This window comes from Lepeophtheirus salmonis, chromosome 5 (genome assembly GCF_016086655.4).
Source record: "Lepeophtheirus salmonis chromosome 5, UVic_Lsal_1.4, whole genome shotgun sequence".
In the NCBI taxonomy this organism is placed as follows: Eukaryota; Metazoa; Arthropoda; class Copepoda; order Siphonostomatoida; family Caligidae; genus Lepeophtheirus; species Lepeophtheirus salmonis.
Genome location: NC_052135.2, coordinates 20,229,109 through 20,247,158, shown reverse-complemented (window position 1 = coordinate 20,247,158; position 18,050 = coordinate 20,229,109). Strand labels below are relative to the sequence as shown.

The 18,050-nt window shown below is 29.0% G+C and overlaps 1 protein-coding gene across 5 annotated transcripts in view; it reads left to right on the top strand.

Annotated features, from left to right (window-relative positions):
* The first annotated feature begins 324 nt into the window (after positions 1-324).
* Positions 325-18,050, top strand: part of LOC121117249 (teneurin-m) — a 95,032-nt gene continuing 77,306 nt past the window's right edge. For 4 of the 5 annotated variants that reach the window (XM_071888354.1, XM_071888351.1, XM_071888355.1 and 1 more), the window contains exon 1: positions 326-513. The gene's annotated coding sequence lies outside the window, so the exon portion shown is untranslated. Of the gene's footprint in view, positions 514-18,050 lie in introns of all 5 variants that reach the window. The other variant, XM_040711619.2, reaches the window with a different exon arrangement.

Below are 18,050 nucleotides of genomic sequence, written 5' to 3'. Positions count from 1 at the left end.
TAAAAAGAACTCTGACTTTATCAATGTGGGTTTTTTTTCTATAAGGAAGTTCTATTTAAAAAAATATTGTGGTATATATTAATTAATTATTTATCAGATGAAGGATTAATGTACATAAATTAAAAAATTATGATCCAAAAAGAAGAAATAACAAGAAGAAAAGAAGAAAAGAAGAAAAAGTAGAAAGAAAGAGAAGGGACTCCAAAGTTTAAAAGAAAAGAGAGCGCAAGTTAGGCGAGCCAAGCCACGCCCGCCCGTTATTTTACAAAATAAACCGCACGCTCCTTCTTCTCTTTTATTTTTCTTTAAAAAAAAAAACGAGTTCAGTTGATGTTGTACAGCGCCTTTTGGTTGCCACACCGAATTATGATTAAATTTATATTTATTAATACAAGAATACAATTAAAAATTTGTGAAATTATATTAACCACGACGTGAATTATTTATAGTGTATATTATATATATATATATTAATATTCCATTATTACCAAGGAAGGATGAGATTCACTATAGGTAAGGGATTATTTTAACTTGATTGTGGTGTTGTAAATTTGAGGATTTGAATGTTCACTTCTTAAACTCTGTTTTTTCTATATTATTAGTTCTACTGATAAATGTGGTGCGTCAACACAACAGCAAGCTTGGACGTTTTTTCTCAAATTTGAGTGTAAATTATGTTTCTATTCTTCAACGACGAATTATCGTCCATGTCTAGAACAAAATATTGTTATTAACCCTTTGGGTATGCTGCAAACTGTATTTGAAGGAGTCGAAATTGATATTTACACTAAAAGAATTTTAAAAAATGATGGATTTTATGTATGAAAGAACATATTAAGGTTTAATTCTCTGTTTCTTTATTAATCAAATAATTGCTTTAAACTATGGCTAACATTCTTAGGTATCTTAACTCATTCCATAATTTTGAATACAAAGCCTGGAATAATTGACTCAAATGTCCATGAAATATTGGGCTGTATGTATATATCAATGAGAAGAACAAATTGGGATTTTTTAATTTAGTGCAAGATTGTTTTTATGTTAACACACTACATATAAATATATAGCACAATAGGTTGTAGACAAATTTGAGTCAATTATAGACTTATTACTCGAATTTGTAGGATGAGTGAAGATACACAAGAATTATAGCTATAGCTTAGAACCTTATTGAAGAGATTTTGTTCATAGAAATTAAAGACATTTCGTCAAAGAATACAAATGTAATCCGCATTCAATTTTGAGAAAATCATTCCAACATGCTTTTGTCTAAATGGGCCACATATATGTGTGTTTTTAAGTGGAAGGTTTGTCTTAATTGGTGTGCTAGTATCCCTTTTCATAAATTTCCGTGTGGTTTTTCACTCTGCGTATGTGTTATATGTATTCATATAAACTTCATGGAAAAGATATGTTGGTAGAAGTAGTTCACATTCGAGGATTTCCTGTCTTTGTATGTTAATGTAACAAGTACCTAATTACTAATTCAAATAATTCGTCTTCATTTTAATCACTAATGCCGGAGTACATGGATTCTATCTCTTTATTCTTAAAAAATCTGACTTTTCTCTCTCTCTCATTGTTTTACCCTCATTTTTGTGTATGTTACAACACTATAATGTTGAGACTCAATATAAGACATACTTCTGTTCGGCATTTTATAATTTTTTCTATGCGAATTTGGACCGACATTTCGTAGAACGTAGATCGAAATTTATTCGTTATCTAATCGTTCTCCAATTTTTTTCTGTCACAATCAATGTACCGAATTTTGAATGAGGCCGATCAAGAACATTTTTTCTTTGGAATCATCTCACGGCGTTAACTCGCTGACAAAGAATATAGTTGCTTGTCGATGTATCTGATCTTATATCTTCATCGGCGTTCTAAACGTTGTTTGGTGAAATCAGAATAGTTTTTGTTCAGGTCCTGTAACAATTCCCATTATTTTTTTAATAATGATTCTGTAGAATTTACCAAGAATTGTTTGACCACCTACTGATTTTGTGCATATTTTGTTACTTTTCGGAAGAAAGGTTCCGTGATCCAATAAAGGCAATGCCGTGTATCTAGTCCAAATTTTCCTATGGAAATTATTCATACCGAACTTCTATTAAATACCAAATTAGTTTGGTCTACCAAATATCAAAACGGCCTCAAATCGTTTCAGGATTTTCAGACCGAACCACAACACTAGTTGCAACATACTTGATTACATTTTTATTATTTCAATTTCAATTCCAACGGAAATCTCATTTTTTAATGCTTTTATTATGCATATGTTATAAATGAATATATGTGTAAAATATTTCCCCCTTACTTACTCTATATCTCTGTATTTAATTACCTTATAATTATTGCACAAGAGAATATATATGTATGTGTTCCGTACCTAGAGACCACATTTTTATATGACTGAAGCTTTTTTGGTCTTGAATTTAACGACTTTTTTTTTTGAAGCCATGGCTCATTAAAAGTAATTATAATAGCTCTGTCTCAAAATTATCTTCAATTTTGGCTTACTTTGTTATTTTTTCAAAAGGGTTTTGTTATTTTGAATCCATAAGTAGACATTATAATCTGCAATATATAACTTTGAATTCCTTTTATTTTTTATAATGGCATCATTATAAAAAGTATTGTTCAACTTTGAGATATAAATAAAGTAATCATTAGTAGTTTTTTATAATATGTGTATTTTTATGCTATTTATATTTATTTATTCGCTTCAAGAGCATTTACTCTACCTATCAAAAAAATAATTTCCATCCGGACTATAAGTTGCAACAAATAGGGAATATACAAAGAGGGAATTTTTTCATCAACAAATATATTTATAATTTATATAAAGAAAGAACATTAAAATAATTAAATGTTTCAAAACCATTAAATTCTTCATCTTCAGAATAACTAAATATTAACTCCGCAAACTTAATCTGTTGCAAGCTTATTGCTTATTACAAATCTTCTTCTTGTTGGTTGATTAACATTTCGTAAGGCATACTTTATCACAATTAAGTTTGAATGCTGCAGTGTAAGCCTTTTTATTTGAATGTTGCATGGTGTAACGATTATAACTATTGCCTATTCGAAAATAGGAAACACAACAATTTGTTTTCAATTAAGAGTTGTTCGTATGTTCTAAAATGCGTTATACGGTTACCATAATTGATTAAACGGCTATAAAACCTTGTGAGAATGATGTACAGTAACCATTATAACTTCACATACAATTTAAAAATAAAAAAGCTACTTTAATTCCGGAAAAGACGATATGAGTTTTGTACAAGTTGTAACTTGTATAAACAGATTGTACAAATTACAAACAGAAAATGTAAATTTAAATGAAATAATTTTGATGATGAAAATGTGATAATTTATAATTTCATTGATAGCCAATATATTATAATGTAATTATTTTGTATGAAAATAACTTTTGATAAGAATTCTGTAGCGCATTAGATAATAACATGTAACTATATCATAAATAAGTAATTCCAATAGATCAAAATGAAAGGATAGTATCAACGGATTGTTGCTAATTAATATTTCTGATGCTCTAATTAAATTAGACAATATGGAAGTCTTAGTCAGTAAAAAATGCAAATGGTGCAAGCATATATAATATATAACTACATATATTATATTCTGCACAAGTTGTAACTTATAAAATCAGATTGTAAAAGTGACAAATCAATTACAAATATCGATTATTTTAATCACTAAATAATAATTGTTGATGCTATCGTTAAATTTTGATCAGTTAAATTTACTATGTATTTATTTTATATTTAGAAATAATATGAGTGTGGGTATTTGAACTTTATGTATAATCTACAACCAAAACTTGTCTATTAGTAATTTGCGTTCAAAAAGTATATTTTAAATCATTGATATTCTAACCATCTATAGATTATTATACAATTTGTTTAAATAAGTTAAAACTTGTACATAACATACACCTACGCTATCTGTAATGCGTCTACATAAAATCAAACTGGAATTGTTTTCGTGAAAATCCATAAGTAAGTTAAATCAGGGGTCACCAAATTTATTTTTACTGTGGGCCTGATAAATAAAAGAATGACGGGCTCGGGTCACATAATAATTATTCATTTTCAGCAAATTTTCTCGTGAATAAGTTTCTTAGAGTTTCTAAACTAAATTTCATGTACTCATAATTCTCATCGTGTAACGTTCCAGAAAACTTTTGGTAGATGTTTTGCTTCATTGTGTCGACGAAGATTGTACTTTTTCAAACCTGCTACACTTTTTCTATATATTACGCTACTAGCTTTCTAGTCCTTTGTTTCTACGTCCACTTTTCACTATTTTAGTAGCCATAATGAAGTGTGAAGGAAACGGGATCTGAAAATGAAAGAACGGTTAAGATACATAATTGGGAAATACCCAAACGGAGATGGAGAAGATGAATGAAGCTCATGTTGGTAGTACATGTGCTCCGAATATATATTTCTTGGAATGGATAGAACAAAAATGATATTCTATAGTTATTTCAAAGATAATACGCTTAAAATATACTATAACAATAGTAAATGTAAGGCGTTTAATAATGCATATTCAAGCACCGTCGGCGGGCCAGATGAACTGACGTGGAGGGGCAGATCTGTCCCGCGGGCCGTAGTTTGGTGACCCTGTGTTAAATAATACAATTTAAATTATACTTACATTTTCTTTTCGTTGGGTGGAAGCCGCGGATTTCAAATCTTTATTACATGTTACCAAAATTCAATATTCAATAAACATGGAAATTGATTCAAGGCCTACTTCTAAGGCTTAAATTTTAAATGAGAAGCATCATAAAGAAGCTCAAAGCCTTAGTTATAATAATCACATACTAACAAATAATATTTTGCTGATATAAGGCCTGTAAAAAATCATTTGATCCATTCTTATGAAGAAAAGTTCCTTGAAAAAGTACAATCCTTTGTTCTCAATTTTTCTTTTTTATGCCAGCCTGCTTTTATGTTGATGCGTCAGATTTATGTTATGAAGACTAATAATGACTAAGAAATATGTATGAGGATATATGTATATTAGCTGATTAATATGTGTATAGATTTATTTCATACTTTTATTAATGAGTGCAATATTTTTATTGTTCCTTTCATTTATAAATCAAATATGACTGATACTCTTATATATATCGGCGCTTTTCTATATATTGAGTATTTTTATTTTTTTTAAATATCATGAGCAATTAATTTCTCATGTGATTTACAAAATATGATATTAGCGGACACTTTTCATCTTAATGTATATGTATACAAACGCATGGAGAATTTGTCAATTTATCATAGTATTTACATATTATTCATGGCGAACCGTCTATTTTCCATATAAGGATCTTAGGGGAAGAAGGGGCAAAAATAGATGTATACGCTTTGCATATCATTTTCTAGTTACTACTAATACATGATATAAATATGATTATTTATTATTGTTCTTGCATAAGAGATGGCCTCCTCTTTGTGACTTTATAACCGGATTTGCAATCGATAATATTCCATGATGAATTTGTCGTCAATTTTGCATGTTATATACACATAACTATGGCCCGTCAACATGAAAACAAGATGGAATGATTTTTCTCAAATTAAGTGTAGATTACATGTATTCTTTGAGGAATTTTCATTAACTTTTATAATGTAAAATGGTTCTTATTAATCCTTTGAGTGTGTCACAAATTATACGTAAAGTAGCCAAAACTGATACTTATGTCAAAATAAAAGAATGATAAATTAATAGATTTCTTTGAAATGTCATATCGGGGTTATTATATGTCTCTTTAAACCAAATAAAGGTTCTTAACTATTGCTAAAATTCTTGGGTATCTGAACTCATCCCAGAAATTTGAATAATAAGCCTATAATTGACTCAGATATGTCTATGAAATATTCGATAGTATGCATTTATGAAGTTTAAAAAAAAAATAGGATTTTCTCCTTTTCTAGATTTTTCTTCAAGATTGTTTTTATGTTGACATATCACATATATATTAAATAGTTGCTTATATGAAAGTAGGGAAACCAATTCTATAACAATCAAATTATATATTATGTATCCAAATTCCTTTTTATTGTATGTATGTTAAATGATATTCCATTTATTGGTATGGTTGGTCTCTTGAGAAGGGAAAAAGTTGAGCTGTGCGAGTGGTAGTAGTACTACTACGAATAATAAAAATAATTTATGCTTCTCCAATAAAAATGGAATAAATAATCATATTTGTATTATTAGTGGTTGTATTTTGGGTAAATATCAAATATATATTATTATTATTGCTCTCAAAATGGTTTTTTTAAGGGATAAATACTTTTCCCCTCATAATATATATTTATATAGAAAAAAAAACCCATTGTTGAATAGGATATTTTCTTCATTTTGTTACAGAAAGGAGAGAGAAAAAAAAAAAAGATTTTGCATTTGATGGATGAGAGGATGGTTTGTTTTCTTTCTTTTTGGGAACCAACCTGCGTTGTTTTTTATGTTTTTTTTTTTTTTGCTTCTCCTGTTTAGTGTATCCGATGAAAGAAAAGTAAATAAATAATTATTATTCTCATTATGAATTGTGACTCTTGGTTGCCGTTGTTGTTGTTATTGAGTGAGTGAGTCTCCGAATCAATCTACAAGGTATAATAGGTATTTGTGAACAGATTGTCTATGTCAGTGATTCCCAACCTTTTCATCACTACGAATTGAGTATTTTTTTATTTCAAATAGGTCTTTGAAAAATGTGTCCAAACAAATGTTTTATTTATTATTTACTAGTGGGAGTAAAAGAGAGACACATTGCTCTATTAATATGGATAGGGTTGTAAATCGTAAAACAAAAATGAACATGGTAACAACGATAATTTCAAGAATGTTGGAGTGTCTTAGCTGTCATGACGTTTGATTAAAATATTACCAAGCAGCTCTGAGGTTATGGAAATAAGCACTAATTTTAATCTCTATATCAGGAAGGCAAGGTAGAAATTACTCCGTTTTGGATCCTCAATTCCACTCTGAGTCCAACAAGGACTTGCAATTATTACTCATCAGCGTTACTCTTCATCATTCAACAGTACACACACACGTAGATTTGTACTTAGAAGTTCTCCCCTCAAGAATGAAAGAAGAATGAGTTTGATAAAATATAAAAGACTGTTCAGGTTGCAAACAAGAAAATACTGTTACGCTCAAAAATGCTAAGGATTTATAACCATAAATATAGATATGTACTCCCCTTCTCTTTTCTTTTTTAATATTACGCACTGTTATTTCTTAGATCTAGTAGTTCTGCGATATTAAGTGCATACTCAAAAATGAGTACTCAACAGACATTGTGGCAAAATTTGATTTTTATATAAATATATTATCTCTCACAGGGTCCCGGTTGGGAATCATTGGTCAATGTATATATTTCAATTGCTCTTATTGTTTTTAAGTATTTTTAATATCTAATAAATAAATGAAAAGAAAATTGGCATTCTAAAAAAGAGGATGTAGGTATTTACTACTAAATGATGAGAATATTCATTTTTTTAAACTTATTCTTAAGTTTATGTATATAAGCGTATATATTTATACACGTATAAAAGAATCTCTTAATTAATTTCATTTATTTATATATATAAATGTAGAATAAGTTTTTTCATATTATACCTCTTTTTTTTGTTCCTTAACAAAATATTATTTTCTTCATCCTATTATTATTCACATTTTAATTTACAAAAATATATATATTTATGTTTATACATATTAAAGAGTAGGTACTAGGAGTATCCTTTGTTACTTAGTTAAAAAGTAGATACTTTATAACTACTGATATGGTCCGTCAAGACAAAAGCAAGCTAGAATGGCTCTAAAACTGAGTGTGGATTACATTTGTATTCTTCTACGAAAAATCGTTAATTTCTATGAGCAAATTGTTCTTATTAATCCATTGGATGTCCCCCTAAAAGTAGGCAAAATAGATTATCGCAATAAAAAAGTTATAAATTGATGCATTTTATTTGAAAGGCCATATTGGGACGAATACAAATATATTCTAATCAAATTATGGTTTTTAACTATCGCTAAAATTCTTGGTTCTTTTAACTCATCCCACAAATTTAAATAATAATCCTATAATTAACTCAAATGTATCAGAAAAATATTTTGTAAGGTGGTTATATGAGGTATTTTCTCCTTTTCTGGATTTTTGTTCGAGATTGTTTTTATGCTGACGTACCTCATATAATTTTTAACATGTAGTTAATCTAAGTATGTACGTTGAATTATTTTTATTGTATGTACTTATTTCTCATGCACTCCTCGTTGGTAGATAACATTGGATTATCAAATTAGTGGGAAATAATTATTTATTTGTCTGTAGGGTAGTGGCCCTTGTTAAAGTGGTGAACACTTTCCTGTAAACAAGTCCTCTGTTCATTATTTAAGAGGATACTACAATAACAGAAAATACATCAGAAATGATCATTATGTCTAATATACATAAATAAAATTTTATGGTTATGAACAAAAACAAAAGGTCAGATGCTGTAGTCTCGTTATTGTGTTTTCGTTTTTTCTTCCTTTCTTTTACTTACTTCATACATACATAGTTCATATTAAACAATAGCCGGCCAAATATTAGATTATATATCAGAAGCAGATGTAGATGCATCGAGGCAATTCCTAATAACCCCGTCTATGATAATCATTAGATACATTTATAGTTTGTTTAAACAGATGTCCAAATCAAAACAACAACTTCTAAATGTACATATATATATATATGTATACAATATCTTTTGCTACAGTCAGAGTGGCTATAGATGATGAAATAGAAGGGGGTGGGTGCTGCTGCTGCTGCTGTTACGACTCTCCCTCATCATGATTTAAAATAATCTTCTTGAGTTTTTTCCCCTGATGTGAAATGATGATTTTGGAGAGGGAAAGAAAAACGATAAAAATGTTATGTTGTGAAAAGCAACACTTGGAAAGGAAATAAATAGTATTACTATTATTATTGCCATACTTTTTACGGGTTATATATATATATATATATATTGAGGATGTAATAATATATATTATTCTTATTATTATAAGAATAATAAGACTAAATATTATGTCGTTGTCGTATTGGATCCAATAATATTCACTGATAAAAAATTAATCGTTTATTGAATATATATTAAATGAAACGAAGCAGGGGGATATAGATTAAGGGGGGGGGGTATCATTGTTATTAATGTAATGAAGGATATTTATTGATATAAAAATTAAGTATAAACTACTACTACTACTACTTACAACATTGAATTGAATAAGGACTGTTATTCAATTAGGAATTGGTCACTAGTCACCACCATTTCCCAATTTATCTCCTTTCATGATTATTATTATTATACTTATTATGGGTATGACGTGAATTGAGAGCCTTTGATATATTGATGGTTGATATCGGTGCATATTACATAAAGGAAATATCATGTTTTTATATATCTTTCTCTCTTTGAAAATGTTTCATCTGCTCAACCGTTTGAATGAAGAGAGGAAATAAGATATTTTGAATTAAATACATTTTTATTATATACATAGTTTATAAGTTATCATTTCTCCTTCCAATATTTATACTACATATGTGGTGGTCCGTCAACACAAGAGTATTTTCCAAAAATTGAGTCTATTTGTATTCTTGGACTAATCATTGTCAATTTCAATCAGCAAATATATTATTATTAATCATTTGGGTATGTCGCAAATTACACTTAAGGTAGTCAAAATCGATCCTCACAATTAAATGATAAATTTATATTTGAAAAGTGCCATATTGAGACCAAAATAAGTTTCTTTATTAATCAAATAACTATTGCTAAACTATAGCTAATTATTAGGATCCTTAATTCATCCCATAAAGTTGAATAATAATCCTTTATTCGTTGAAGAATACAAACGTAATAATCCACACTTAATTTTGAGAAAAATCATTCTAGTTTACTTTAGTGTTGACGTGCTACATATATTAATGAAATAATAACATTCATGGATATCTCGACCCATTCTGAGATTTGAATGGTATGTTCATAATTGATCGGAAGGTGCATAATCTCAATAAAAAATATTATATAGGGAGCAGATTTTTGTTCATATTGCTTTCATTTTGAATGCCACAGCACAATATAGAAGGAGTTTGTGTATGTAACTCTTCAAAAACCACATGTTTGAAATGGATGGTTATAAATATATATTCCACATTTACCTGTAGAAGTACTTATAATAATTCATATTAGAACTACGTTCTTGTATCTCAATACGAACTCCTCTAACAATATATAAATAGTTTTTGTTCTTTCAAAAAAGAAAAATAATGTGCTCTTTTTCCCGTAGGGTTTTCCTAAAATATCCTGGTCCGAAGGAAAGACGTCTTTTAAATAATAATAATAATTAGATCAGATAAAGAATATGGACCATAGAAAAACCTGCACCTGTTTTCATGTTAGGTGTATATGTATTAATATATTTTTATGTAAAATAAATAAAACTAAAAACACTCATTGGAATGAATAAATAAATATAAAATAAAGAAATAACCCGATACTTGTTGGTCTTATCACTATGTAGCAACAAAATTTCATTCATCCAAGTCTAATATTTATTAAGACAATACAGCTCTATATAATTTGTGCGCTAACACAAAAACAATCTAAAAAATCAAAATCCAGAAAATGAGCACCATTCTATATTGCGGTCAATTATGGACTTGACATTTACATTTCTGGGATGAGTTGAATGTTAGCTTTGTATTTAAAAGTCTTATATTTGATTTTTGAGACTTAATTTGGCTCTGACATGGCCTTTAATATATATGGAATCTAAAATAATCTATTCATTTACTTTTTCTTTAATTGTACCTGAAATTTTGTGCAACTTTTACGAGCTATTTGCGGCGCCTTCGAAGGATTAATCAGAATTATTTATAAAACATATATGTAAGGTAATTAGTTTGATAAAAAATATAAATATATTTAATCCAAAGTTGAGACAAATCATCTTTGTATAAGCCATTTTTTCAAGTTGCAACCCTAGAATAAGATGAATAATCTTAAATATAGAATTGACAATACTTGAGTTAAGATTATTGCAATAATTGAATATTCCTTGGATGGTCGCTTTATGATTTTTTTATTGACAATTACTAATTGAAAAGTAATTAGTTCAAAAAGTTCAAATTGTCACATTTATATTGCTCGTAAATACGTAATAAATAAATAGTTTTAATAGATCAATGTTAAATAATAGCATCAAGTACTATATGATGATGAAAATGGTTGGTATTTAATTAAATAAAACCTTTTAATACGAAGAAATTGCGATTTATAAAATGATATGCATGCATAAATTATGACTTGTTCTTTCATATGAGGTCTGTCAACACTTAAGAAAGCTAGAATTTTTTTTCTTAAAATTGAGTATGGATTACATTTGTATTCTGGCACGAATCATCGCCAATTTCAATAAACAAATTATTCTAATTAACCCTTCGGGCGTACCGCAAATTGTAATGAAAGTAGCCAATATTGATCGTCATAATAAAAGAATGAGAAATTGACGGATTTTATTTGAAAGGTCATATTGGGACAAATATAAGTTTCTTTATTAATCAAATAACAAAAGCTATATTTCTTGGGTATCTTAACTCATCCCTGAAACTTGAATATATAGTATATTATTGTCCCAAATATGTTAGGAAATAAAGTGTTTTATGTATAAGTATATGAATTTAATTATAAATAAGGATTTCTCATTCCTTGATTTTTGTTAAAGATTGTTTTTATGTTCACATACCATATATGTATGATATAGAAGGCAAAATATCAATTTATTATGCAAGTATAACCAACTTTCTTTCCACACTATCATCATTTATTTACTTTTATTTGTTATCTCACTCTGGAGTTGACATTTAAAAAAAATAATAATATGTTTTTCCACCTATTTAATGAATTATTATTATTTATGGAAAATATAAATGGTTTTATATATTATGTTAAATATTTAATATTTTAATCAGATTTATTTTTTCCCCTCCTGTCTCTTCTTATTGTTGAAAGAACGATGATAGTATTTAAATTTATACAAATGTATTTATTTCATACAATGATGGTTAATGGTTTCTTGTCTTTTCTTTTCTTGAAGGAAGTAACAAAAGAGGTGTTATGTATGTATGTGATTTTCTTCATCAAATTTATTTTTTGTGTATCAAATTATAGTTCCAAAATTTCACCACAATAGTAGGGTTGTACGTATGTATGTATGTATTTATTCATAGATCTACTTAATAACATTTGTACATACTACAACCATTTGTAATCACATCCCTCTACTTTCTAAAGTGTTTATAGAACCAGAGACCGTTCTATGTATTATGCATACAATGTACATTCAAATTCCTTTTGTGTCCTACTACTACATACATTGGGGAATAGTTGAAAAAAATAATACAAAAGTGGAAGGTGATGTTGACTCTTCTGAATTGCTGCTGGATCTTTGCATGTTGTTGATATTTTTTCCTTTTGATGCAAGTTTTGTTGATGGTGTAAATGACGTTTCATTGTTAGATATATGTTGGTTGTATCTCAAAGAAAAAAAGAGAAGAGAAAGAGAGTTTCATCTATTTATTCTGACCAAATCAAGTTTTCCTCTTTCTTTCTTTCTTTCTTTCCATCATTATATATACAATGTATGTACTATATACATTGAATTATAAGGAGACACAAATGAAGGAGTGAGGAAGATAAGTTTGTTTGTTTTTCACCCTTTTTCTGTTTCCTCTCCCTTATGTGAATATTAGGGTTGTATCGGTCCTTAATATGGCAATTGCAAGCAGTCATGTCCATTGTATCGGTGTTTTTTTCGTTGATGATAACTAAATAATAAATCCGCCCTTAATATGTAATTAACAGCTGACAATAAGAAAAATACAGAAAACTATCCACCAAATGTTTTTTTTCTTCAAAAACTTCCTTTCCTTTTTATCAGTCGAGGTTGCTAATGGACAAAAAGCTAAACGTGTATCTTATTTTAACATTGGAATTAATCTTGCTATTATTCTGTATTTGGGCCTAATTAAAGTCCAAATAAGACTTTTAAAAATGATAGATTATTTTCTGATGACCTTATTGGTAGATATACAGGGCCATAAATACGGATCTGAGGATGAAGTCATACTCCCTCTACAAAAGACATATCCTTAAATACAAAATGAAGGCCACCCGGGTGACCACGGAAGAAAATTGCTAAACGATCATCCTTCATTCGGATGGGAAACAATGGACTGTCGAAAGCTACCACAACCTCCAGAACGATAGATGATTGACCACAGTGAGACCTAATCTCCCTCAAGTCTTTAAAATCAAGTTTCATGCCAGCATCATTACCCTTGGGGTCATTGGGAGCAACGGCATTGTCATACTCCTCATCTTCCTTTGAGCCGAAGGAGAAGGTAGGTGCCAACAGTTACAGTGAACTCCTTTCTGACCAAGTGATACTTTGGTTGAAATTTGAGGCTAATGGTGTCGGGTTCCTGTTTCAATAAGACTATGCCCCCTCTCACAAGGCTCGCAAGACCTAAAACTTATTTCAATGCGAGGAGGTGTCATTTTGACAACCCCATTACCTGGCTCTCTAACTCTCCCTATATGAATACCATGGATTACTTTTTTATGAGTTTGAGAGGGAAGGTTCTACCAATTCACACAATAGCATCCTTAAAATTTAGGGTAGACTGTATGGGACGTCAAAATTTTTGGAACCGATATATCCCAAGTGAATATACTATTCGAATCCAGTCAATATATAGTATATATTTGACATAGACATATTTGGTTGTAAGAAACCCCAAAAAATTAAGTGCCATCAGGTCCGGTCCTAAATCGTGAAGATACGTTGGAGTCCGACGCAAAAAATTTCACTTTGAATAATCTCCATAAATGACATCATAACATAATATATGCACCCGTGACGTCATCATCAATTTACCTTATTAAAATCCAACGCTTATAACTTAGAATGATAATTACTTAAATTAATTATATTTGAATAGTCCATAAATTATTGTACATGATAATTCATTTTTGGTGCGTCAACGTAAAAACGATTTTGAACAAAAATCAAGAAAAGTAGAAAATCCTTTTTTTTTTTTACTTCATATATACATAAAACCAAATATCCCACTTACAAATTTGAATCAATTATTAGTCTTGTATTCTATTTTGTTGAATGATCTTTTTTCTTCAATTGAGAAACTGATACAAGCACTCATTTTGAAATATGGGATGAGGTTTTTTAAGGATCAAGAGACGGTACACATTTAAAGTATCATATTCTGGGCTGATTCAACCCTAGCGTTAGCCATGAAGAGGATAATCCAAATGCATCATTATCTTTATTCTGTAGAAGCACTAAAAGAAAAATATAGATATATATGTACAGTGTACATAGGTCAGGGTGAAAAGTGCTCTTCAGCATTATAAGTACATATTTTAATCCCTTCAGGTCAAGTTTTTTCGTAAATATTTTGATAATTGTATAGATTGAGAAAAAAAAAGACCTCTACTGCATATGTATATGTATGTATGTACTCGTATATTTAAAATAAAGAAAAAGGGAGAGAGTGGAATATCTCTAAAGACTTTTAGTTTATCTACATACATATATATGTATTTTATACATTTACAAATAACCTAGAAATCTCCAGGGAATCATCACTTTTTTTCGCACTGAATAAAATTTTTTTACTCTACTGATATTTTTTCTTATTTTGTCTTTTATTTTCTTTCTATATCATATAATATTGTCTACCTTTTTTAGAAATGTAAAGACAAGAGTGTTAAGTAGGAATGAATAATATACATATTATGTATTTGTAGATAATTTACTTTCCAATATTTATGAACCCATTCCTGATTATATTATACGTAGTAAATATACTAGTGTTAGGACTCGATCTTAAAATTCTAGACTGGTCAGAGACTGTTATAATTCAGTCCTTTAAAAAAGTTCGGACTCAATATACATCGCAGTTACTTTGCTAACACAAACAATTACACCATATTTTTTTTTGTCAACTCTCGATGTTTCTGCTTCTTTTTTGCTTATCAGTATTTGGAACGTTGATTAGTTGAATTCGAATGAGCCTTTTTTTAAGCTGTAACAGTTGCCAACAATTATTGAATAACACTTGTATAGTTGGGAAGAGTTGGCTTATTATTACGAATTGATTTTTGTCCTTTTTTTGGGCTTTATTGATGAATTGTTGATTACGTTATGTGTTTTTCCAAATTGTAAACATCGCTAAAATTATATCATAAATTTATTTCAAGTATTTCATGAATGGAGGAAAAAATTGGTCCTTAAGATTGTACACCAAAATAATTGGTCCACAATTTAAAAATAAATTTATTTCTGTGCACGTCTCGTCCAAAATATCAGTTTGATACACTACTAATACGTATTTACATAAAAAAAGTCGTCCGTAAAATAATTCCTATCGGTAGAATATAAACAGTAAACATAAACACCTATCTATGTATATTATTGTATATTCTTATTAATCTCCTGCTTTTCAAAAGTATGGCCCCGTGAAGAATGAAAAAAGGAAGATACGAATATTATCAAAAGTGACGAGAGGGAACCCCCCCTTCCCTAATTACATTGCTACAAGGTCCATGAGGCTACAGACTAGGTTTGTAGATATCTGATTTTATATGTTCATAATATTTAAGAAAAAGAATATACCTATGTATGTATTTATTTATATCCTTACAGATACTATGTGCATTAAAGTGATACGCTTCAACTAAAGTGTGATGGAAATATTTATGAGTCTTTCTAAAAAAATTATAGAAAATAATATTTAAAAAAAAAAAAAAATGCCAACTGTTGTTAAATAGAAAGCCTTGTTATTTTATGCGTACATACCCTAGTACTATTGTTGGGGTTTGGTCTGAAGATCTTAGACCAGTTTTAGGCAGTTACGATTTTTAGTGGACCCAACTAATTCGGTTCTTTAAAGAATTTTTGCCGGTTTCGGTCTCATTTAAAATTCGACCTACACCGACTCTTTAGATGAATTGTTGATTATGTCAGAAGTGTCTTAAAATTGTTAAATTTATTAATATGCCGTCATATGAAGTTAAATGTGTTGGATAAATCATATTTATACAACTCATAAATCATTATGGGGACCAAATCGTTTCAAGATTGCGACCCAAAATATCAGTCTATATCACATCGTTTCCTTTACTGTATTACACAACCTTTCCTTCAATAATAAACCAAAAAAAGGCCTAAAATGAGTATGTAGTTAGGCAATTCTTCCCAACTACTTTTGGTAATTTTTCAAAGCTTAAACGGGGCTAATTCTAATTCAAGCCATGAGAAAACTGAATATGAGAATCTCTGGAGATCGATGATCAAATTAGAAGTACCTTGCTTCGATTCCCAGAAAGGAAGCAGATACATCGACAGCTCACAAAAAAAGACATTATATATTTTTGTGTTAGTGAGGTAAACTTTCGATCGTGGATTGATTCTCAACACTAATACATACCTATAATGACGTCATATGAATAAATATTATGCATACATAGATATTATGTACATAAATTGTACTTACCTGTACAATATACATATAACCTTCATCTTTTTTTCTTCGTAATTTTTTTAAAACTCATTAAATCCTTAAAGATATTTTAGCACTTGTTATATCTATGCTTGTATAAGAGAAAGAGAGTTAAAGTATGTATTGTGTAAGCAGTAATGTTCCTCATAAATATAAGTAAGTGGCGTTCTTGTTACTTGGTGTTATATGCTCCTAGTACGAGTATGTAAGTATTATTCTCCTTACTTAACATGCTTTTTATATGTATACATGTTTATAAATGTTAATACAATTTAAGGATTATATATTATGTTGTATGTATGTATATTATACATACAACTTATAAATATATATATTTTTAGTATAAAGATAATAATAAAATTATTATTAGGATTATTATGTGTGAAAATGGGTAGAAATATGTTGTGTGTATATTTCTAGCCTAATTTGTAGTGTGTATTATGCATGTACTAATCAAGTACCTACTTTTATATTTATTTATTTATTGTTTCTTTTTTTATCACTTATAGGTAAGCTTCCTTCTTTCTAGACTACATATTATTGTAGTCCACCTATGTAAAGAGATTCTCAAGAAAGAGGGGACAAGACGCTTGAAATAATTATGAAACAAAAACACGAGTATCCAAAAAATATGTTCACTCAGTCACACCAAAACTATTAACCAAAGTGGCAAAATGAAGACCACGTTGATAAATATTTGTATAATGTAGTGGTCGTAACCACACTAGTTTTTGTCCGCTAGGAGCGTTGAATATTACTCCATAGACAATAACTAACTACACAGCCTTCATGAATTCAGGTTTTTTACTGAATTAGCAAGGTTAATTCTGAGAAGGGGAAAAAAACAAAAAAATGATAAAGTAACGTCATCTGTATGGGTATAATAAAAAGCAACATCTTCCTTTGGAAAAATATATCAATACGACTAGGGATGTACAAAATCTCAAAATCCTCTTGAGTATACATTAAAAAAAAGTATTTGTTTTAAAGCCTAGATCAAAAAAATGACTGGAGATGGACCTTTAGCTGTGAGGATATTATAACTGTAATATTTTCCTACAAAAATCCCATTCTTCATAATATTCATTAATATTATTGTCACCTCTTTCCTTAGAGTCTCTAAAAAATACGTTTCTACTTGCAAAAATAAAACTTTGGGAATGGTTACTTAAGATACATAGATGAAATAATCCCCCCATTGTTTCTTATTTTTATCTGATTTTTTTCTCATATATAATAATTATCTCTCAATCATGGTCTAAAACTATAGAATATGTAACAAAGAAGAGTACCTTCTCATCAGGGAGTACTACTACGTACATGTTGTATTAGGTAATGAACCACTCTACTTATGCTGCTACCATCAGGTACATACATA